At 35.3% G+C, this 24,680-nt stretch overlaps 1 protein-coding gene across 6 annotated transcripts in view; it reads right to left on the bottom strand.

Moving 5' to 3' along the window:
* gabrg3 (gamma-aminobutyric acid type A receptor subunit gamma3) overlaps positions 1-24,680 on the bottom strand; it is a 234,166-nt gene that overhangs the window by 88,522 nt on the left and 120,964 nt on the right. For 2 of the 6 annotated variants that reach the window (XM_087257624.1, XM_087257625.1), the window contains exon 1: positions 15,108-15,233. The exons of the other annotated variants lie outside the window; for them this stretch is intronic. The gene's annotated coding sequence lies outside the window, so the exon portion shown is untranslated. Of the gene's footprint in view, positions 1-15,107; positions 15,234-24,680 lie in introns of those variants that run through there. 6 annotated transcript variants of the gene reach the window in all.

Genomic DNA, 24,680 nt, shown 5'->3' on the forward strand with positions numbered 1-24,680 from the left:
GTAAAGCTTCAAACAGGACAAATTCATTCATTCAATTTCTTTTCGGCTTAGTCCATTTCGGCTTAGTCCATTTTTTTATCAGGGGTTGCTACAGCGAAATGAACCGCAAACTTATCCAGCATATGTTTTACGCAGCGGATTCCCTTCCAGCCACAACCCATCACTGGGAAACACCTATACACTCTCATTCACAGACATACACTACTGCCAATTCAGCTTATTCAATTCACCTATGTCAATTCACGCATGTCTTTGGAGTTGTGGGGGACCCAGAGAAAACCCACACCAACACGAGGAGAACATGCAAACTCCACACAGAAATGACAACTGACCCAGCCAAGGCTTGAACCAGCAACCCTCTTGCTGTGAGTCGATAGTGCTACCCACTGCGCCCCCTAACTTAATTTTATTTTTATTTTTTTTGAGTGAGATGCTAAAGGTCTAATCCAATTCAAGGATTTATGCTAAGCTAAGTTAAAGTGCTTCTACCAGACCAGAAAATCAACTGAATGGATTTAAAAAAAAAAAAAAAAAAGTAAAACTCAACTGCTTAACTCTAGGTGACAAAAATAATCTCCAAAAAGTGGAGTGTTCCTTTACGGTGAACTACATCACACTTCAAAGCGTACAATAAATTTACACTAATCTCAACAATATACAAAACTACTGTACATGCAGTACAACCCAAAGCTGCACTTTTCATATAATTCACAATCTGAAAAAAATCTTATTCAGGACAGGATAAGATCCTCAACAGGTTCCGATATTCTGCCCTGAAAATATGAGGAATTCCCAGATCTAACGTTGAACCTCAAATTCTGATCAGAAAAGCACTAGGGGCTGCCAGATATTTTGGATTTTAAATTAATATTATGATGATTATCAAGATTACGCGAGTACTGTGAAAATTGCCAATTTACTACTACTAAACAAGCTGATGCTGGTCCATTAGACTGCAAGATTCAAGAAACTGCATTTGGTAGTCTTGAAAAATCAACTTTTTATCAATACCAACAAAGTAAAACTGTGGGAAGAAAATCCTCAGTTTTGAACAGCGTAGTTAGCTGTTAGCATGATAGCTAACCTAAGTATCTATAACTCTTAGATTCAGAATAAACTCATTCATTCATTTTCTTTTCGGCTTTGTCCCTTTATTAATCTGGGGTCGCCACAGTGGAATGAACCACACAGCATATGTTTTACGCAGCGGATGCACCAGCTGCAACCCATCCCTGGGAAACATCCATACACGCTCATTCACATACATACACTACGGACAATTTAGCACACCCAATTCACCTATACCACATGTCTTTGGGCTTGTGGGGGAAACCTGAGCATCCGGAGGAAACCCTGGTGAGAACATGCAAACTCCACACAGAAATGCCAACTGACCCATCTGAGGCTCGAACCAGCGACCTTCTTGCTGTGAGGCGACTGTGCCCTCAGAATAAACAAAAAAATTTTATGTGACAATTTACTTGTCTGAATAATGGTGACACGTTTATATTAATATTTGCTTATTGCCTTTATTTATACTTTATACTTGAAGTGTCAAGTGGCTACTGAACTACTGGACTGTTAAACAACTAATTTGATAAATTGACAGTGATAATGTGAATGCTTGTAACACCGAAACAAATTAAAAAAAAAAAAATGTTATTTTAAAAGTAAAGATTACATTTAAACTACTTATTTGTAATCCAAACAGAGTGCATAATCTATTAATAAAACTCCTGTCGTCTGGCTTAATTTATACAACAGAAGATAATAAACAGAAATAAACTGAATAATAAACAGACTAAAACTGAAACAAAATTTATTAAAATATATAAACATATATTTCTTTAAAACTACAAAACTTATTAAATTTTTTTTGAAACTACAAAAACTTATTTATAATTATTTAAAACTTAAAACTACAAAAAGCAAAATGCTAAAGGAAAAGAAAAGAAATTTGAACCATAGAGGAATGCTGTGCTCCTGCATTTCACTTCTCCCTCATCATGCCTTGTGCTTTTTTGATAGTTCCCTGTAATAAACTGATTTACTGCAGCAGCAGATTACATACGAAAGGCCCTCATCCCCCTCCTCATTACATTGTTCGGGAGGAAATTAAAAAGGAGAATGGCAGTGACCACAAAAATTGAGTGTGTTTAATCTGAAATGAAATTGGGGGCACAGCAGGTTAACCAGACAACAGCACGTGCACAAACAGATTTGCTGTTGTAAAAAATCATAGAGCACAGACTAGAAGGCCACATACCACCTTCAAAATACTCCAGCAACTTTCCTTTATGCTCATAACATTTTATATGATACTTGCTTTTTTTGTCGAGTCAGCATCTAAAGATACATTTTAGGCAAAGCTGGGTAAAATCAGCTTAGAGAGTTGAACAAATATGTCAAAATATAAGAAAACAGGCAAATTACATACAGAGAGATAAAATGCATGTTATTTTTTAAAGCAAAGAGTTCTCCTGTGTTAAATTCAGTTGATTGGACATGATTTGAAAAGGCATACAACTGTGTATTTAGGGTCCCAGGGTTGACAGTGCATGTCAAAGCACAAATCAAGCATGAAGACAAAGAAATTGTCTGTAGACCTCCGAGACAGGATTGTCCCGAGGCACAAGGCTGGGGAAGGTTACAGAAAAAAAGTTCTGCTGCTCTGAAAGTTCCAATGAGCATAGTGGCCTCCATCATCCGGAAGTGGAATATGTTTGGAACCACCAGGACATTTTCTAAAGCTGGCCATCTAAACTGATTGATTGGGGGAGAAGGGTCTTATTCAGGGAGGTGATCAATAATCCAATGGGCACTCTGTCTGAGCTCCAGCATTCTTCTGTGAAGAGAGGAGAACCTTACAGAAGGACAACCATCTGGGCAGCATTCCACCAATAAGGCCTTTTATGGTGGAGTGGCCAGACGGAAGCCACTCTCTGCCTGGAATTTGCCAAAAGGCATCTGAAGGATTCTCAGACCATAAGAAACAAAATTATCTGGTCTGATGAGACTAAAATGTAACTCTTTGGATTGAATGCCAGGAGGTACGTTTAGAGAAAACCAGTGAAGTACGGTAGTGGCAGCATCATGCTGTGGGGATGTTTTTCAGCAGCAGAAACAGGAAGACTAGTCAGAATAGTGGGATAGATGAGTTCAGCAATGTACAGAGACGTCCTGAATGAAAACCTGCTTCAGAGTGCTCTTGACCTCAAACTGGGGCAACAGTTCATCTTCCAGCAGGACAATGACACTAAGCTTTCATTGGAGTGGCTTCACAACAACTCTGGATTTAGGTCTGGGCTCTGGCTGGGCCACTCAAGGACATTCACAGAGACCTAAATCTCTGGAGAGATCTGAAAATGACTATACATCGTTGCTTCCCATCCAACCTGATAGAGCTTGAGAGGCACTGCAAAGAGGAATGGGCAAAAATTCCTAAAGACAGGTGTGCCAAGCTTGTGGCATCATATTCAAAAAGACTTGAGGCTGTAATTGCTGCCAAAGGTGCATCAACAAAGTATTGAGCAAAGGCTGTGAATACCTCTGTACACCTCTGTACAACTCTTTTTTTTTTTACATTGTCAGTATGGGGTTGTGCGTGTAGAATTTTAAGAAAAAAAAAAAAATTTAATCCATTTTGGAATAAGGCTGTAACATAAAAAATGTGGAAAAAGTGAAGTGCTATTAATACTTTCCGGATGCACTGTATAAGCATGCATGTTATTGCATTGTATGCATGTCTACTTAATTTCACATATGAAAGGGGTGTCAAAATATCATAAATCAAATCAGTGATTCAAAACGAGATATGATTGATACTGTATAACAGGAAACATTTGATGGATGACTGTATGTGTCGCATGAATTGGAGTGGGAAATGAACTAAAGTGGGAAGGTCAATCAATTCTCTAAGGGTCACCAATTTGCAACTCATTTAGACCTGAATGGCTCACATCTACAGCTGAACGCATTTAGCAAAAAAAAAATATCCAGTTCAACTTCAAGCTATACTTCATTATGTCAAACAAAGGAGCAGGTCTGAGTGCTCAGTGACATCACTGCTTACATGGTTGTTCAGCTACTTCATCACAATTTGCATCTCCGTGTCAAATGCAGGTGCACAATCGCAGCTTTGATTTAGAAGCTGCTTTGATCTCCTGCCACGTTCTACGTCATTCGTCTCTCCTACTGTAAGCGAGCCTGTTCTCCAACAGCAAAACTGTGTCTTGATTGTGTCTGTACAACAGCGATGTTGGGGGTTTGAACAAATCCCGTTTAAGGCGAGATTAAAGGGAATACTGCCTCTGTTTGTAAAGATGCTGAGATTTGGGACTTACCAACAGCTCTGGGATGTTTTCTTTTTTTGGTATTTGATCAGGCTCGCTACACTTATGCTGCTGTATGAGCACTTATGGTGTTTTCGCTAAATGCTTGCCTTTCTTTTAGCACATTGTTATTTCTGTGTCACACTGCAGGCTAACTCTCAGTGGGATTATATTTGGGCAAATAAAAAGTAACATAACTGAAAGGGATAGTTCACAACAAAATTTAAATGTACTCGTTATTCACTCTCCCTCAAGTTGTTCCAAACTTTTACGAGTTTCTTTCTTCTGTTGAACACAAATGAAGATATTTTAAGAAAAGCTGAAGACCTGTAACCATTGATTTCCAAAACAAATAATTTGGAAGTCAATGGTTATCATCGGTGGAAAGAGAAATATCACACTCAAGTAAAAATACCATTACTTATCCAAAAATGTAGTGCAAAAAAAGTAAAAGTATATGTGATAAATATTACCCAAAGTATGAGTAAAAAGTAGCCTTTTTAAAAGTACTCAAGAGTAGTCATTACGCCGTGAACGGCTGATGCATTTACATGTAATTTGTGCGCGCATGTGTGTGAAAACGTAACATTCTGTAGTCCTGTTACGGCCCTATGCTCCTTTGTAATATAATCAAGTATGCACTAGATGGAGGTGTTCCATGATCTGGTGTTCTTTTGAAGAGTTTTGATCAGGTGCAGTGTTTTGCCATGGGGAGTGTTGCATGTGATGTTCATCCTTTCCTCTTCAGCTTTGGAGTTTTTTGTTTTGTTTTCTTTATATTTATGCATCATTTCATTGAATTTTTGATTAGATATGTATTTAAGTTGATTTGATTTTCTGGTTTGGATCTTTATTTGGTTTTATTACTTTATTATTGAGCCAGGAGGTTGTAACAGGAGCATTTAGTTATTGTTTAAGGTAATTTTTCAATTTCAGTCATCATACAGTAAACATCCTTCAACTTCTCATCACATGCAGTCTAAACAGTCTCTTGATGATTATATGTAAAGATTTTGGAAATCTTCATGGACACTTTTAATGCTTTCAGGTGGTTTGCTGCATTTATAAAGCGCCCATCTATTGAGGTTGTTTAGTGTGATGTGATTTACTTTCTGCGCCATTTAATTGAATAGATATCGCAGGGCTGATTTTTCTACTCAGCCAAAAAAATTAAGTAGTGACTGCAGTTTGAATGCAAATAGTCGAGTAAAAGTACTGATACATTGCTAAAAATGTACACAAGGGAAAGAAAAAGTAACCATTTTAATGCTACTTAATAAATTAATATTTCTGAGAAAAACTACTCGAATACAGTAATCTGAGTATTTGTAATTTGTTAGTTTACACCACTGTTGCTTACAGGTTTTCAGCTTTCTTCAAAATATCTTCTTTGGTGTTCATCAAAAGGAAGAAAATAAAAAAGGTTTGGAACACGTAAAGAGAGAGTAAATGATGACCGAATAGAATTTGAGTTTGGTGTGAAATATCCCTGTAATAAAATATAATAATAACTCCTAACATTTATATAGCGCTTTTCTGGACACTCAAAGAACTTTACACATTTTTGGGGGGGGATCTCATCATCCTCCACCAATGTGCAACATCCACCTGGATGATGCGACGGCAGCCATATTGCCATTACAGATCACGCACCAGCTGATTGGTGGAAAGGAGACCAATTATAATGACGGGAGGGTTAGGAGGCCACACTGTAAAAAATGGCTGTGATTTCAATGGTAAAAAACTGTAAAAATGCTACAGTACAAGTCCGTAACCTGGTTAACAGTATGTTTTCTTAATATATACGGCTTTCCCAGAATTCTCTGCATGGCACATAACTTTTTATGCATTTGGTTGACATTAGTGTGGATCTTTTTTAGTTGTTTCCCCATCAGTTATGTACATTGGAGATTTATGTTACTTCTAATGTCGATAAACAATATAAATTTCATTACTTTGATTTTATGCGTGTTACCATACTGGTGTTTAGTAGCTGTGTGAATGAGACTGAGCACTTTCTATAAGCTGATACTCTTTTCTGCTTGTGGGAAAAGTTATTTGTGATGAGCATTGGGTCATTTTGTAACTTCCTCATCACCACCTGCATGTGGGTGTGCTAACATGTCTAATTGTATAACAAAAGATGTGTAGATGTTTATCATTCAAAATACAGACATATTACCTCTATAAATTAATAAAATACAGTAATTTACCGTAAAAATGAAAAATTACTTTTACGGTTTGTACCGTGTTTTTAATGGTAAAGTACTGGCAACCACAGCTGCTGTTTTTTTACCGTAAATTTTACGGATTTATTTTTTACAGTGCATGATGGACAGAGACCAGTGGGCAAATTTAGACAGGATTAAACCATTTTCAGACATCCTGGGAATTTTAATGACCACAGAGAATCAGGACCTTGATTTAACATGTCATCCGAAACTGCTCACTGAGCAGTATAGAGTCATCCCCATCAATATACTGGCTCATTAGGACCATAGGTTGAGCGCTCCCTGCTGGTTTCACTAACACCACTTCCGGCAGCAACCTAGCTTTCCCATGTGGTGTCCCATCCAGGTACTGACCAGCTACAGCCCTGCTTAGCTTTAGTGGGCGACCATGTGAGAGTTGCAGAGAGTCTGATATCTTTCAACATTTACTTTTAAATAAATTTACTTTTAAATTTAAAATTACTTTTTGCAAATTATGATATGCAACAGATTTTGCTTTCACAATGCCGTTTTTCCTTTGCTATTTTTTTTTTTTTTCAAAAACCTCTCATGGAGTGGGCTTCACAGCTGTCTGTTCTGACTGGCTAGTGAGAGTTTTTAATGGAGACTAATTATGTAAATAATATTTCAGCTTTGGTGAGAGGAGTTCTCAAGCATGGCACATCATCTTTTTTTCACATCTGGTCTCTTAAGTCAGCTTGAGGTAAGCTTGTGTTACTAAAATAATCAATAATATCAAAAAATGTGCATTGTTTGCAGCAGTTCTGGCTTAGTTTATCTCACCAAAGCTCATATATAAATAATAATATTCAAACAAGACCAATTTCTCAATATTAATCAGCAGACATTTTGTTTCTATTATGTCTCCCACTATCCCCCACAGTCCAAAGACATGCGGTATAGGTGAATTGAGTGAGCTAAATTGGCCATAGTGAATGAGTGTGTGTGTGAGAATGTGAGAGTGTATGGGTGATTCCCAGCACTGGGTTGCAGCTGGAAGGGCATCCACTGCGTAAAACATGCTGGATAAGTTGTTAGCTAAAGGGACTGAGCCGAAGGAAAATTGATGGATGAATGTTTCCCGCTAAAGTCTCTCCATCCAGGAAAAAAAGCTGTAGAGCACTAGCCAATCAGAGCGTGCCACCAAAATAATGCACACAAATTCTTAATCAAATGAGTTATTGTGAAAATAAATCTTTGAAAAGTGAAGCAAAATGAGACAGCAGGTCGCATATTATGACCGAGATATATTCTGGAAAAAGGTGTGTTCATTAATATTAAGCTACATTAATTTTTATAGCATCCACTAATTAACTCTCAGACCGACTTTGCAGCTAAACATGGAGAAATAAGTTTGTGGGACAGTCTTGCTGAATCAGCCAGTTCTATGTAAGTTTGTGGAGAGGACCCGCATGGGAACACTCCTCATGACCTTCTCAACCCGAAATGTACCGAAATAGACATATGTGGGGATTTATTAATGTATTCTCTGCTGTGTAAAAGTGGTGTGTATATTAATCCCACGCCTGAGATAAAGTGATCTGTGCTATTCTAAGAGAAATACCTCTATTATCCTGTACTTTATGTGTACAGTTCCAGATTAATGACCTACTTTCCTCAGCGCACTTCAGTGATTTACCACCAAACTCACATTGTTTTGCTTTCAGAAAATTTTTTTTTAAAGAAATTGTTGGGTCTTATACATTAGGAGCAGTCAAAATAAACTGTGATATGATCAGGATTGTTAGTTAAATACAATTAAGTCATTTAAAAAAAATTAAAAGTATATCAGAAAATCATCTAAAGTTTCTGCCTTATCCTGAATTACTATGGACAGCCTCAATATTATTGGGACTACTTTTTGTACCAGATCTACATTTTGTACCAGTCCAGATATATATATATATATATATATATATATATATATATATATATATATATATATATATATATATATATATATATATATATATATATATATATATATATATATATATATATAAAATTGTATAAAAACTTCTAAAGTGGTTTACTAAAAATAAATAAATAAATAAATAAATATAAAAGCTTTGCAGTTACACTACAATAAAACTATATTCTAAAGTGGTCAGAGGCAGGTTCTGAACAGATTCAAATGCTAGTGTTTCTTTTTATCTACATAAAAAATATGCACACACTTATTAGTGAGTCAGCACTATTAATAATCATTATGCATCTTTTAACAGACTGCACTTTATATTGATCATCATACTCCAATTCATCCATCAATAATGCACAGTGGGACGTTCTTGACTTCTTTGTATTCTGCTTCCATTGTGATCAAGACAATAGACAATGGTTGATATAATTAAGCAATATTTGATAAGTACTGTTATTGGATATGATGGAACTACTTTAATGACAATTAATGACTTCTGCTTTATTACTCTCATTTGAAGTCACTTTTGATAAAAGTGTTTGGTAGAGATGTCCCAATCAGGTTTTTTTTTGCCCTTGAGTCTGAATCATTTGATTTTGAGTATGTACCAATACTAAAAATTTATAATACATTTAAAAAAAATAATGAAGAGAGAAGAAACAGATCCCTATTTCAAGCCCTACAGTATATCAAACCCTATTTCTGATCATGTGGTCGGATCTGGACTTTCCTAGTGCTTGCCAAATTAAAGAATGCAAATGGGAAGTTAAAGTAAACAAAACACAAACCTCAATTTCAGTTCAAGTGAATTTAATGTAGGTTTCAACTATTTGGAAAAACAAAAAACTATGGCAAGAACATTTTTAATACTGTTGTAACAAATTTGCATTTGCAACTGAGGTCTAGAAGGGTTTGGTTTGTGTTGTTGATATTGATATTGGTTGGTGTTACTATAGGATGAAGATATGGAGTAATATTGTACGTTTTTAGTGGCTTGACCTGTGCAAAGACCTGGTGGGTTACACAAGAGGCCACAATGGCAGCTCACACTGGGATCTCCATAGAAACGCAGCACAAGCCAGCCAGAGTTCTTTCTGCTTCAAGCTACATGAAGGTTAGGGTTAAATTAAATAATTAAATAAAATATATGAGCACAAACTGTAACTTCTGAGCACTTGCAATCCATACCTAATTTCATATTTCATCCATTAAAAGTCAGTGGTGTGACTTGGCAATGATTAAAACAATATCTCTTGGAGAATCCCTCAGCAATTCATTCTCTGGAGACAGCAGTATAAAACATGAGTATTTGCTTTAATGTTTATTGTCTGTTTCTTTTTCTAACATTTGCCGGTAGAAAAAAAATATTTTTTTCTCCTTTGCAGTTTATAGTTTGACTTTAAATTTTAGTTTAACTTTAATTGTATTTATCTACAGGTTAGAATAAGGTTTGTCAAAAAAAAAAAAAAGTTTTAGGTACCTTAGTTCAATAAGGGTCAATAATGCTGCTTTTTAGCACAAATCCACAGAAATTCTCCTTTCTGGCTTTTCTTTCTCTGAACGAATTGTGTAGCTCTATGTCTTTGCACAACATCAAGCTATCAATTAATATATTAATCAATAATTTCATCACTGGCTTGCATGGTTTGGGACTTATGGAGATATGTATCGATGGATTTGCTCTTCAGTGTTTGGACTTTCAGCAGTGAAAATTAAACCACACTGAACTAAACGGAACTTAAACTCTGAAAACTGGACTGACATAGTTTCAATTTACTATAGTCTTATGTTAAGCTGCTTTGACATCTACATTGTTCAAATGCTATAAAAATAAAGATGAATTTTATTGAATTGAATTGAATAATACAATGTAATCAACACATTATTTACTGTGTGTATCACTATTTAAACAAGTGCATGAGAGCCTGTAAAGTGCAAATACTACTAAAATACTATTCTATTAAACATATAAAGTCATCCTTTTCAATTTTACTTCAGTCAAAGTAGTCCAAATTTTTTTATGTACTTTAAGTTGTTGTTGTTCTTTGTTTTTTTTTTTTAGGTTCTTTTTTTTTTTTTCATTTACCAAAACTTGTATACTTTCAAAACATGCAGATTGATAATTAATAATACAGTAAACTTATACTTTTCCCAGTTAATTTCCTTTCAGCCCCAAAAATATAAGCAACTTACATTTTTCACTACCAGTCATGGACAATTCAAACTCTCATGATCTCCCAATTTTGACTTATTTAAAATGAGTTTGTAAATCACTGGAAACTTACTCTTAACTTATCATAACTAATCAGATTTGTTGTTTAAAGACAAGAGTTGTTTACTGGAGAACATTATATAAAATTATCAAGCCCAACTTACAAATTCAGTGCAATTTGTGAACTGATTTATTAGATTATCTGACAAAATTCCACTCATTCATGAATCAAATACCACTATCATATGATTTTTCCAATTTGAAATACCTTTTTTTAACTCAACAAAACTTTGTAAATGTTGTTGATTTTCATTTTGCAATGTACTAAAGTAAAAGTAAATGCTTCCAACAAAAATACTCCAACAAAGTACAAATACTTAAAAACAATTATTTAAGTGCAGTAGTGAATTAAAAATACTTTATACTGTCCACCACTGAATATAATATACAACGCAAAGTGTGAACGTTAGACTAATCACAACAAACTAGACCATCTGACCATTCAAGGCAATCTAGGAGTGCATATCCTTTTCAGACATTTTCCATTGCATATTATAAAGCCGTTAACATATTCTGAATGGACCTCCAAAACTAAATTAAGAACCTTTAAAATAGCATATTGGAGCACTTTAAAACCATCCACCTGCACAAACACTAATCACATAAACGTAGCCAATGGTAGTGCAATGTAGCAATGCGATTTGCATGACTAGAGGTGTCTCTGCATCAGCGTTCGCGTGGGAGATGATGGGGGCCGGTGATAGATAATGGACAATTTGATTCGTAAGGGAAAATGTCTTGTGTGATAAGCAGGCCAATTTGTCACATGAAGAAGCATAGAGAGAGCGCAAGAGTGATGAAAAGCTCCCATAGTGATCAATACACTTTCAAAACGGGGACATCTATATAGAGACCGGTGTCTCCGCTCTTATCCCTGTATAAGTGAAGACACATATCGGTTGGCTGCATTAGACAGAAAAGCAGCCAAACAGTGGATGTGTAGGTGGAAATCAAACCGTCTGCTGGGTTTAAACCAAAAACACAGCTGCGGCACGGCTAATTAATAAAAGTAATTATATACTGACCTTGGATTGCTGTAATCATTGGATGGTTTATGGTGTAATGAAGTGAACTGAATTATGATGAGTTTTGAAGGCTTGTTGAGTTGTACTAGGCACATTTATATGCTCATGGAATGATAATGTTGTTTTGTTAGGTGCTCCTCGTGTTTGTAGTCATCGTGCAGGCGCTATCGGCCCACGGTTGCATTTCTATTAAAGCAAAGACAATGACGAAAAGGAAGAAGAAGAAAAGGAAAAAAAAAAAAACAATCTGCAGTGCGTTTCCAGAGATGACCTTTAAAAATTTGATTCATTTTCCCCTTCATATACATATGGATAGATTGGTGGATTGATGGTCGAATGGATGGATGGATGTTTTGATGTAGAGAGGTACAGCTAAATAGATTATTGATAGATGATAGATAGATAGATAGATAGATAGATAGATAGATAGATAGATAGATAGATAGATAGATAGATAGATAGATAGATAGATAGATAGATAGATAGATAGATGGGTGGATGTAAAGATGGATGGATGTTTCAATGTATGAATGTACAGATGGGTGTACAGATGGACAAATGGATGGCCGGTTAGCAAATGGATGAATGAATGTATCAATGTATGGTTGTACAGATGGGTGGATGGATGGATGGATGGATTTATGCATGTGCAACAGGATTATTTCGGGTATATTGATTTCACTATATTTTCCTCCTGTTTACTTACTGTTCATATAAAATTGTTTTGTGTTCACAATATAAATGTAAAAAGAGTCTTTAAAGTGACAGTGGTTTCACCTCTTCTCCCCCCCTTGGGTTAACGTCAAGGTGGTATAGTCCAAGCAGCCAAACCTGTTGCACTATTGTCTTTTCCACCTTTACCTTGAACTAAGGAGGTATGCTCTACCTGTTCCAAATCGAACTTGGCTCGCATTTTTGTTTTGGTGTCAAATCTTGACACTTATAATTGGCTACAATTTGTATTTTGGTTCAAACTTTGCTTTTTGACACTTACATACAAGATCTTGACCAGTTCAAGGAAAACCTGATTTATCTAATCATCGTTTAGCACAGGTGTGGGCAAACTTGATCCTGGAGGGCCAGTGTCCTGCATAGTTTAGCTCCAACCCTATTCAAACAGACCAGTTTGTTGTATTGTAGAATGTTATTTTTGTTGACAGTGTACATTTATTGTAATGAGCTGAAGCTACCGATCTGTCATAATAACATTCTCTGTGCAGGTATGCATTTATGATTTTTATTTTGACAATGTAATATGTGGATTGTCACTGTTCACAAGCTAATTTTTTAATTGTGAGAGCTAGTTTTCTCTTTCCCTTTCCTATCTTCGCGTCCTTCCGTGGCGCCTCTCGCTCGTTCTCTCCATCTTTCATTCGCCTTTTTCTTTTTCCACCTTTACCTTGAACTAAGGAGTGTACATTTAATGTAATGAGCTGAAGCTGCCGATTTGTCATAATAACATTCTCTGTGCAGACTCAAAATGGTGTCCTCTCGTCATTCACTACACAACGCAGAGCAAAAGAGAGTATGTTTACACATAGATGGATGATGGACAGCGGATGGATGTACAGAAGGATGGATGGACAGATGAATGGATGGATGGATTTTTCAATGTATAGATGTGCCGATGGATGGATGGATGAATGAATGAATGAATGAATGAATGAATGAATGAATGAATTGACGTACGGATGGAGGCATGTTTTGTTGTATAGATGCACAGCTAAATGGTTAAAATAATAGATGGAATGTAAAGATGGATGTACAGATGGATGGATGTTTCAATGTATGGATGCACGGATGGATGTACAGATGGATAAATAGATGGATGTCTGGCAGACAGATGAATGAATGTTTTAATGTATGCATGTACGTATGTATGGATGGATGGATGGATGTAAAGATGGATGTACAGAAAGATATACAGTAGTATGGATGTTTTGATGTATAAATGTACCGATGGATGAATGAAGGGATGAATGAATGGATCGATGTATTGATGTAAGGATGGACCTTTTTATGTTTGAATATAAAGCTGGATGGATGAATAGATGTTTGAATGGATGTACAGATGGCAGGATGGATGGATGTATGGTTCAATGTATGGATGAATGGATGGATGTACAGATGGACGGATCAATGTATTGATGCACGGATGGATGGATGGATGGATGTTTTGATGTATAGATGTACAGCTAGATGAATGGATGGATGGATGTTTCAATGTATAGATGTACAGATGGATAAATGGATGGATGGCTGGCAGACAGATGAATTATCGATGTATGCATGTACATATGGATCTACAGATGGATGGAAGGATGTACAGAAGGATGTACAGATGGATCGATTGATAGATGGATGTTTTGATGTATTGATGTACCGATGGATGAATGAATTAATCAATGTATTGATTTACAGATGGATGGATGTTTTAAAGTATAGATTTACAGATAGATGAATGGATGGATGGACAGATGTATGGATGGATGTTTTGATGTATGGATATACAGTTAGATGGATGAATGGATGGATATAAAGATGGATGGATGGATATACAGATGGATGGATGGATGGCTGTTTCGATGGATGGATGTACCGATGGATGAATGAATAGATCAATGTATTGATGTAGATATGGATGTATTGATGTATGGGTATACAGCTAGATTGGTGAATGGATGGATGGGTAGATAGATATTTCAATGTATGAATGAACTGATGGATGTACAGATGGATGGGAATTTAAGAATTGAAAGCATCTTGCGTCAAAATGCTAAAAGGTACAAGTAGGGACTCTTGACAGTCTCTGCAGTTTGAAAACAAATGCTTTACTCATAAATCATAAATTATGTTAAAATCACAATGGGTAGCTGCCAACAACACAGATTAATAACATTAGTTGTTTGCCTCCATTCTTTTCTTTTTAAAAGTCCTGCAGTGTGACAAATGAATTTGCAAAGTGTAAATATTCCATGACGTATTTAAGTATAAGGTGATAAAAATAACCAATAATTAAAAAACACTTTGATAAATGCTTTTCAAAGTTTTGGAAGTAGGTTACAAAATCCTACGGCAGGCCACTGCAAATTATTCATCTATTCTGACAAATTGTTTCCAACAGTTAAGACTCCCGTATGCCAGCGTGCATGCCAATAAGTACCTTATTTTATGCTTATTAATCAAGCATCACTCTGCACAATCATTACATATTTAATCAAGAATCTGAGGTAAAACTAGTTTTTCTTAATGCTTGAAATTAGTGTTAGCTACTCTGTTTACTCCAAAAATTGTCTTACTATGGGGGAGCTGAAAATGCATTTAACTTACCGTTGCAAAACCAGTAATGTTATCTTGGTCACAAGAAGCATGTCTTAGCAAATCAAATGGTGGCTTTTAGTCTCCTTCCCTGCTTACTGCATTTTTAGCATTAGCCATTATTCTTTTTAAACTAATGATTTCAGGCTTGCCTTCAATAGGCTTTAGTTTACTTCCTGTTGGGGTCCTGATTAGCAAGAGTATGCCCAGGTAATTGCCCATTCAGAAATGGACATTGAATAGATAAAAAAGGGGACGAAAAGTGAAGAGGGCTGAGGAATCACAGAAGACAGTGAAAAGCAGGGTGGGGCGGGGTGCATGTGTGTGGAGGAGTATTTGTAAAATTAGGTGTCGGATCAGATTTTATAGGTGCCAGATCCGGATCTGGCTTGTTCTAGCACAAATTAATCCCTGGAAATACCCATATACACCCATTCACACACATACACTACGGACAATTTTAGTTTATCCAATTCATTAATAGCACTTGAACTTAGGATGTGTGGGAAACCGGAGCTGGAACATGTGGAGAAAATCCACACAGAAATGCCAATGGACCCAGGCTCGAAGCAGCAACCGTCTTGCTGTGAGGCGACAACGCTACCCACTGCGACACCGCATCGCCATTAAATAAATTCTAAAACTAAAAAATAACTCAATAAAAAAAAAAAAAAATAAATATATATATATATATATATATATATATATATATATATATATATATATATATATATATATATATATATAAAATTTATTTATTTTTAAAAATACATTCAGTATTCACTTGACCATAGTTTACAGCCCTGAGCCTAAACTGAAGCGGCAAGAACAAAATGTTCAACGAGGCATTTTTACTCTGACTCATCTATTTCTCCAGTCATACTCAGGTACAGTGTCATGATGTCAAGTCCAATTCAGCTCACATCAGTCAGCCGTGTACAATGAGATCTTATGACTTCAGGTGCAGTGCACAGTCATATCACTCCAATATGGCGAGAGGGTTTCAGCTCTTGTTATTTGAATAATAGCATTAAAATCACCATTATGCTCTGACAGACAGGAATAGGTAGAATGAGACACATAAGAAGCTGATCTGCACGACTGATGCTTTCATACTTGCCCTTAATGTGCTCCCTCAAGCTGCTTCTCAAATGAACTGATATCCATGGAAATGGAGAACGAGCGGTGTGTCAGCATTTGTCACAATGGTGATGAAATCACTTTGATAAATTCAAACCATTCTGTCCATCATTTGGAAATCTTCAATGACAGCTACTTGTGGCATTCATCATAGCTAGAAGATACAGTCTGATATAAGATATTTGCAAAGGAGAAAAAAGAGAAACATAATTGTACATATTTAAATCTGTAAGTATAGCCTTTCTTTCTTTCTTTCTTCCTTCCTTTCTTTCTTTCTTTCTGTCGTTCATTCGCTCTTTCGTTCATTCATTCTTTCTTTCGGTCGTTCGTGTGCTCGCTCACTCGCTATTTCGTTTGTTCATTCGTTCTTTCTTTCGCTTGTTCGTTTATTCGTTCTTTTTTCTTTCTTTCTTTTTATTTATTTTTCTTTCTTTCTCTTTTTCTTTCTGTCTCTTTCTATATTTTTTCTTTCTTTTGCTTGTTTGTTCATTCGTTATTTTTTCTTTCTTTTATCTTTCTTTCTTTCGCTTGTTCGCTGTTTCATTGGTTCTTTCTTTATTTTTATTTCATTCTTTTACGTTCTTTCTTTCTTTCTTTCTTTCATTTGCTCGTTCTTTCTTTTTCTTTCTTTCTTTCCTTCTTTCTTTATTTTGCTTTGTTTATTATTTTCTCTTTCTTTCTCTCTCTTTTTTTCTTTTTTGCTCTCTTTCTTTCTTTCCTTCGCTCGTGCGCTCTTTTGTTCGTTTGTTCTTTCTCTTTCATTTTTTCTTTTGGTAGTTCCTTCGTTCTTTCTTTTTGCTGTCTTTCTTCATTTATTTTTTCTTTCTTTCTTTCTTTCTTTCTTTCTTTCTTTCTTTCTTTCTTTCTTTCTTTCTTTCTCTCTCTATTTTTCTTTCTTTCTTTCTTTCTTTCTTTCTCTATTTTTTCTTTCTTTCTTTCTTTCTTTTTTTTCGCTCTATTTTTCTTTCTTTCTCTCTCTCTATTTTTTTTCTTTCTTTCTTTCTCTCTATTTTTTCTTTCTTTCTTTCTTTCTCTATTTTTCTTTCTTTCTTTCTTTCTTTCTTTCTTTCTTTCTTTTTCTCTCTATTTTTCTTTCTTTCTTTCTTTCTTTCTCTATTTTTTCTTTCTTTCTTTCTTTCTTTCTTTCTTTTTTTCTTTCTTTCTTTCTTTCTTTCTTTTTCTCTCTATTTTTTCTTTCTTTCTTTCTTTCTTTCTTTCTTTCTTTCTTTCTTTCTCTATTTTTTCTTTCTCTTTCTTTCTTTCTTTCTTTTTTTCTCTATTTTTCTTTCTTTCTTTCTTTTTCTCTCTATGTTTCTTTCTTTCTTTCTTTCTTTCTTTCTTTCTCTCTCTATTTTTTCTTTTTTTCTTTCTTTCTTTTTTTCTTTTTTTCTCTCTCTATTTTTCTTTCTTTCTTTCTTTCTTTCTTTCTTTCTTTCTTTCTTTCTTTCTTTCTTTCTTTCTTTCTTTCTTTCTTTCTTTCTTTCTTTCTTTCTTTCTTTCTTTCTTTCTTTCTTTCTTTCTTTCTTTTAGAGGGCCAGTTCTAGGAATAGTTTTGGTTGTTCCAAACATTCGCTCAGGATTATGGAGGCCATGTGCTACGTTGGGCCTCCAGTGAAACATAAATTTAAGAAAGCCTTCTCAAATCTGTGTTTCAACACAATCCTGTGTCTGCAGGCTGCTGCTTTGAACGCATAACTTGGGGTTTGTTCTGATATGCATTTACAGCAGTTCAGCCTTTGCCACAGATTGAATAAATTTGAAGAACAGAAATATTTTAAAGTTAATTCAGCAAAATCAAAATGCTCATGAGATACAACTCAAGTGTAAATATAATTAATTCAGTTTTTAAGTTATCGCAAATCATTAATTAATATCACAAATATTGCTAAATGATGTTTAACATTGCAAGGAATTTTTAATGGTATTTCTGATAATATTTTTTCTTCTAGATAAAAAAAAAAGATTTAAAGGTCAGTATTATTAGCCCCCTTAACTAATATTTCAATACATTTTTCAATTTTCTACAGAACAGACCATTGCTATACAATGACTTGCTTAATTACTCTAACTTGATTAGTTAACCTATTTAACTTAGTTAAGCCTTTAAATGACCCTTTAAGCTGTCTATTAACTTTAAAATATCTAGTAAAGTTATAACTAATAACTAGTGGTTATTAGAAATTAGTTAGTAAAAGTATTATGCTTAGAAATGTGTTGAAAAAAAAAGAATCTCTCAATTAAACAGAAATTAATGGAAAGTATAAATTAATTAAAATTTAACAGGAGGGCAAATCATTCTGATTTTAATTGTACATGTACAGTTGAAGTCAGAATTATTAGAAAGTCTTATTTGTTTTATTTTGGCAAGACTAAAAGAAGTTAAAAAAAAACTTTAAGCTATAGTTTTTTCCATAGTTTACTGAACAATCATTTTACAATAACTTGCCTAATTACATTAACCTGCCTAGTTAACCTAATTAACCTAGTTTAGCCAATAAATGTCACTTTAAGCTGAATGCTAGTGTCTTGAAAAATATCTAGTAAAATATTATTTACTGTCATCATAGCAAATATAAAATAAATCAGTTATTAGAAATTAGTTATTAAAACTATTATGTTTAGAAATGTGTAAAAAACACTTCTCTCCGTTAAACGGAAATTGGTGGAAAATAAACGGGGGTTAATAGTTCAGGGGAGGCTAATAATTCTGACTTCAATTGTATATATGCATATATGTGTTGGATTTATTTTTATTTCAATCTTTTAATTATTAATATTGAAACCAGAACAAACTTCAGCACCACCTAAAGTACCAAGCTCCAGTACATTCTGCATATTTTCAGGATCAACAACCACAAAACGCAAGCCGATCACAACTGAGTCTGGTGGGCAGGCTGTTCTTTATAAAACTGAGACCTAAATAAATTATACAGCTGATGCAACAAGACTGTACCTACTCTTTGAACATGAAGTAGTTCTACCCCTCTCCTTGTTACACCTCCATCCCCCCTGAATCCTCCCAACCCGAACGGTACAGAAGGCGTAGGTGTTGCTCTTGTGCTGCAAATGCATGTAATCCGAACCCCTGGTTAGCTAACATCAGAAGAGATAAGCATCGCTCCTGGTTAAACACGCTGAGATCGACGTGTTCCCCTTTCTTCATCCTGTGGAAGGCCCTTACATGCTTCTCTTCTCCTCTTTATACTCTAGGCAATGAAAGAGGGAAGGAGTTTGGGAAAGCTGTTCCTCCCTCACACTGGATTCTCTAGGGATGAAGGATCCCTGCTGCGGGTTCCTCCTATGTGGGAGGTTTAGAGAGCAACTTTTCCAGCATTAATTAGCTAATCATCATGGTTAATAACGGAAAGGGGGATTCATTTAATACAAAGCCTGTGTATTTCTTCTCTACAGTGCGTCTTTTATTTGTCTTGAATGATTGAGTTCACCTCGGTTCCTCAGACTGATGATTATTTTGAATTAATACGTTCCTTCTATATTTACTGTTGTTTAGTATTCTATATGAGAAGTTTACTACTTGAAAGCTTCGCATAATCCATCCAGATTTTAATTAGTTTTTAGACAGATACTTTTTGAATACAGGCATGTTTTTAATGGTAATGCTATGGTCAATTAGCCATTAATGCATGTTTAATGAACAGTTTGCTATTGGTAAAGCATTCCTGATAAGCGCTTAATTCAGCATATCATGTTTAAGTCATTTACGCATACAGAGGGGAGGGGGGGAGGGTGTAAACTATGACTTCTGTCTGCCCTCCAGGACCTGCTGAATGATTGCTTTGTAAAACATTAGGAGAGACGCTAGTTGTCACAACTGATATATCTCAGTAAATGAAAGCTTTCGGGTAAAAAAGGTTGAGTCAAATGTTTTTTTGTTAGCTAAATTAAATCTTAACTATAACATGTTCCTCATAACTTAAGTTAATATAATATAATATAATATAATATAATATAATATAATATAATATAATATAATATAATATAATATAATATAATATAATATATCCTCCTGAGACCCCGCTCATTGATTTGACATTGGTTTTTCCTGAATTTTCTTTGATTTTTTTTAGCTACTCTGTCAAGTCTTGGGCTGTTTCTCAATATGCGTTCTTCAGCGGTCTTGGGTCCTCGTGTTCTCGTGCAACGTCATCACCAGCTGCCAAAGTTCAGTTCCAATACTCAAGATCGCAAGTACGGAGGACGCGTGAAACTTCCCGGATGTCATCTTGATATCAAGGACGCACCGATGCATACTTGAGCACCGAACTCGCTCTGGAAGTCCTAGAAGTCATTGTGACTGGAGGTGGGAAGCGCAGCATTTTATTTAGATTTATAATTAAAGTTCAGAGATATAACTTATTTACTTCAGGAGTTTCCTTAAATGAAACGGTGAATATAAACATTACCATGAACATCTTAATAAAGGAACAAACACATTAAGGGTGTTTGTTTGCTGAAATTGTTTTAAAATCTGTTTTATTTATATTGTGCAGAGTATATTTATAATGTTTTTATGCAAATTATATATTTCAAAAAGAGGAAAAACAATCAATCGTTGTATAAATGCTGTAATGTTTAAATTATTTACCATTTAAAACATGTGAAGGTCATGTGACCATCAGGAAGAACGCAGCATCTCATTTCTCAAAGGATGAGTTCTCTGCCCTCGCGGTCTCCTGAGTTTGTTCTTCCGAGGAGACCTGGCAAGACCGGTCTCCACAAGAACGCAAGTCTGTTCTCTGCATTCTTGGAATTGAGAAACTGCCTTTTACTGTTCAGAGGACATCCTGGGCTTTATAGTAATATGTCATTTGATTGGCTGGCATGCTAGGAACGACTTCTTACACTGCATCCAAAATATACCGACATACAAACAAGCACTTTTTATGGAAAGGAGAAAGGTATGTAAAAATTTAGCTTTTTAAATGTTTTTTTTTTACTATTATTATAACATACATATTTGCTTACTAAAGTGTCAGGAACAAAACATTTAGCTTTCAAAGCTGTTAACTTGTTTGAGTTTCAAAATATCGTCCTTTTTTTGAATGTCCACTATAATGGACACCAGGACCATCTTAATGTAATTAATGACTGCATGTTGTAGTGGGCAGAACTGAAGCAGAGAGGATTCTTTATAAGATGGTTAAGGGCGACTGATTTAGAATCTGACAATCAGACAATAAGAGACAATTAGAGAATGACAGTCAGTTTTAAATCGTTTTTATCTTAAATTTGTTTTGGATTAACATCCATTCTTTTTTTTTTTTTTGAGTTTGGCTCTCTTTCAGACTAAACAGTTTCAGGAATTTCAATACAAAAGGAAAAAAATGGCTTTTGTTTAGTTTTTGTTACAATAATATTGGATCAATATCCCTTTATAACCATATCCTGAACAGTTTTGTTGTCTGAGTTTGGCGGTTGTTTCGAACTAAAATGTACCTGTGTAAAATTAAAAAAAAATAAAAAATGTAAAAACTCTAAATTTTAGATTTTTTTAACTCAAAGGATGTAGGAAATCAAAAAACAAACAAACAAAAAATAAATTCTTTGGATCTCAGGAGGATAATATAACATGGCGACACGGCGCAGTATAGTGCGGTCGCCTCACAGCAAGAAGGTCGCTGGTTCGAGCCTCGGCTAGGTCAGTTGGCGTTTCTGTGTGGAGTTTGCATGCTCTCCCCGTGTTTGCGTGGGTTTCCTCCGGGTGCTCCTGCTTCCCCCACAGTCCAAAGACATGCGGTACAGGTGAATAGGGTAGGCTAAATTGTCTGTAGAGTATGAGTGTGAATGAGTGTGTATGGATGTTTCCCAGAGATGGGTTGCGGCTGAAAGGGCATCCGCTGCGTAAAGCATATGCTGAATAAGTTGGCAGTTCATTCCACTGTAGCAACCCCAGATTAAAAAAGGGACAAAGCCGAAAAGAATAAAAATGACTAAATAAATAAATATGTTAACATAATATATTTAATAATTTTAATTTAATTTTAAACTAAAATTATAAGGTCAAGACGTAAAAATATGCATCTAATTTCCTGACAGTTAAAAATATTCAATACAATTTTTGTGGGCACCAGTAAAGGAACCTAAATTAATGTTCTGTTTTTATGTGTGTGAACATACACCTGAAAACAAAACAAGAGCATCATCGACCTGGGAAAGAGTTTGAGGCCATAAATAGCAGCACTTCTCTGCTAGATATCAGCCATAATAGAAAAGCAAATCACTTCTCAGCCTCTCAGCCATCAATTGTGTCAAAAGCAAAAGATGATTTCAGTATAACAGCTTCAATCTGTTCCCTTGTGTGGTTGCAAACCATTCAGTATGACAACATGGGGGACTGACCAAGTCCAAGTCTTAAGGTAAACACTGGCCACTGAACTAACATATACAGTGCATTAACATTGAGGTCAACTCCCTACAGGCCTGGCTGTTAGCATCCAATAACTGGAATGCTCTCATGTGTGTCATACATGCTGTGTCCTGTCTTTACATTGTTTTATATACATTGCTAAAGAATGTGAACAGCAAATGGCAGCAACAGTGTCTCAATCAGCTGCCTTATTTAGTAATCAAGGCACTGATAAGGGAGTATGCCATTTTAAGGGCTGTCTCAATTGCAAAACTCTTCCAGTGGACTAAAATACTTGTTTCCTCGAAATTCCAGTGTGTGGCAAACATTTCTGTTGGGTAAAAAATTATTTTAATAGCTGGCTGTTGGTTTAAAAATTGACTTCGGAGGCTAAAGTTTTAATACATTTTAGTAAGAAAGTTTTGATGAACGGACCCTTTTCATTAGACTGTTATGATGAGTTAAACACTCAACAGCATCTTAAATCCTTGAAAGTTTTTAATATTTAGATTTTTTTTTCTTTAAATGTATGAATGGTTATTTGTCTCCCCACATTCGTGTGGGTTTTCTTCGGGTGCTCTGGTTTCCCCCACAGTCCAAAGACATGTGGTACAGGTGAATTGGGTAGGCTAAAATGTCAGTAGTAAATGAGTGTGTGTGGATGTTTCCCAGAGATGGGTTGCGGCTGGAAGGGCATGTAAAAATGTGCTGGATAAGTTGGCGGTTCATTCCGCTGTGGCGACCCCAGATTAATAAAGGGACTAAGCCGAAAAGAAAATGAATGAATGAATGTTTATATGTATTTAAGTCAACTTTGCATTAAACTACAAAAAAAAAAAATAATAATAATTCCTGTTTATGGGAGGCCTTTCTAACGCAGTGTCTATGGACAAGACAGTATATTTAGTATTGTTCTTTCTTATATGAAGTTGATAGATTACGCTTATTTTACCAAATAAAATGTGATCATGCCTTGATTTTTAATTACTTAATTAGGACAGTAAGGTTTGACTTTGCTTAAACAAAAGTCTTGTCACTTAACAGAAACTATGTACAGTATAGAGTATAAAGTCATGGTGCAGTGGAAAAAGAGTCAATATTGTTTATGACTCCCATGAGCTTGGAGGACTGCATTTATACATCTTTGAATGACTCAAATAACTTAATAATAAAGTCATCTGGAACGGCAAAGAAAGCATTCTTGCAGACTTACAGAGTTCATCAAGATTTTTTGCATTCATCTTCAATGCCTCCTCCTTTATCTTCATCTCAATAATGTTTATGTCTGGTGACTGGGCTGGCCAATCCTGGAGCAACTTGACCTTCTTTGCTTTCAGGAAATTTGATGTGGAGACTGAAGTATGAGAAGGAGGCCTATCCTGCTGAAGAATTTGCCTTTTCCTGTTGTTTGTAATGTAATGGGCAGCACAAATGTCTCCAATGATACCTCAGGCTGTTGATGTTGCTATCCACTTTGCAGATCTCTCGCATGCCCCAACACTGAATGTAACTCCAAACCATGATTTTTCCTTTACCAAACTTGATTGATTTCTATGAGAATCTTGGGCTAATGCGGGTTCCAATAGGTCTTCTGCAGTATACGTGATGATTGGAATGCAGTTCAACAGATGATTCATCGGAAAAATCTAGCTTCTGCTACTTTTTCAAATTTTTTATGATGATGATAAAATATGCTACCCATCAGATTGTGCTACTGTAGTGGTTTAAAGATCAATATGATTATTAAAATATAGTATTAAATAAATTGGATTCGTTAAAAAAACAAATACAAAGAAGAGTTAAAAATCGATATGATCTATACTTTTTGACTATATGTTTTGAATAACTGCCTGAGAAAATTACAAACGTAATTCATGGAGTGTCCGCTAGGGGAAATCTAGAGCTGCAGATAGTAGGGGTTGTTTAACTGCACTGTGTGACAACGTTAATCCGCTTGTTAAGTGTGCCGTCACGCAAAGCAGCTTCCGGGTCCAAGCGCTCTATTCAACTGCATGGGGAGACTCATGAAATGATAATTATAAACATTTACAAAGCGATTTAATGCTTTTGAAAATCAC

The sequence above is a fragment of the Danio rerio genome, chromosome 6, assembly GCF_052040795.2.
Source record: "Danio rerio strain M-AB ecotype USA chromosome 6, GRCz13ab, whole genome shotgun sequence".
Taxonomy (NCBI): domain Eukaryota; kingdom Metazoa; phylum Chordata; class Actinopteri; order Cypriniformes; family Danionidae; genus Danio; species Danio rerio.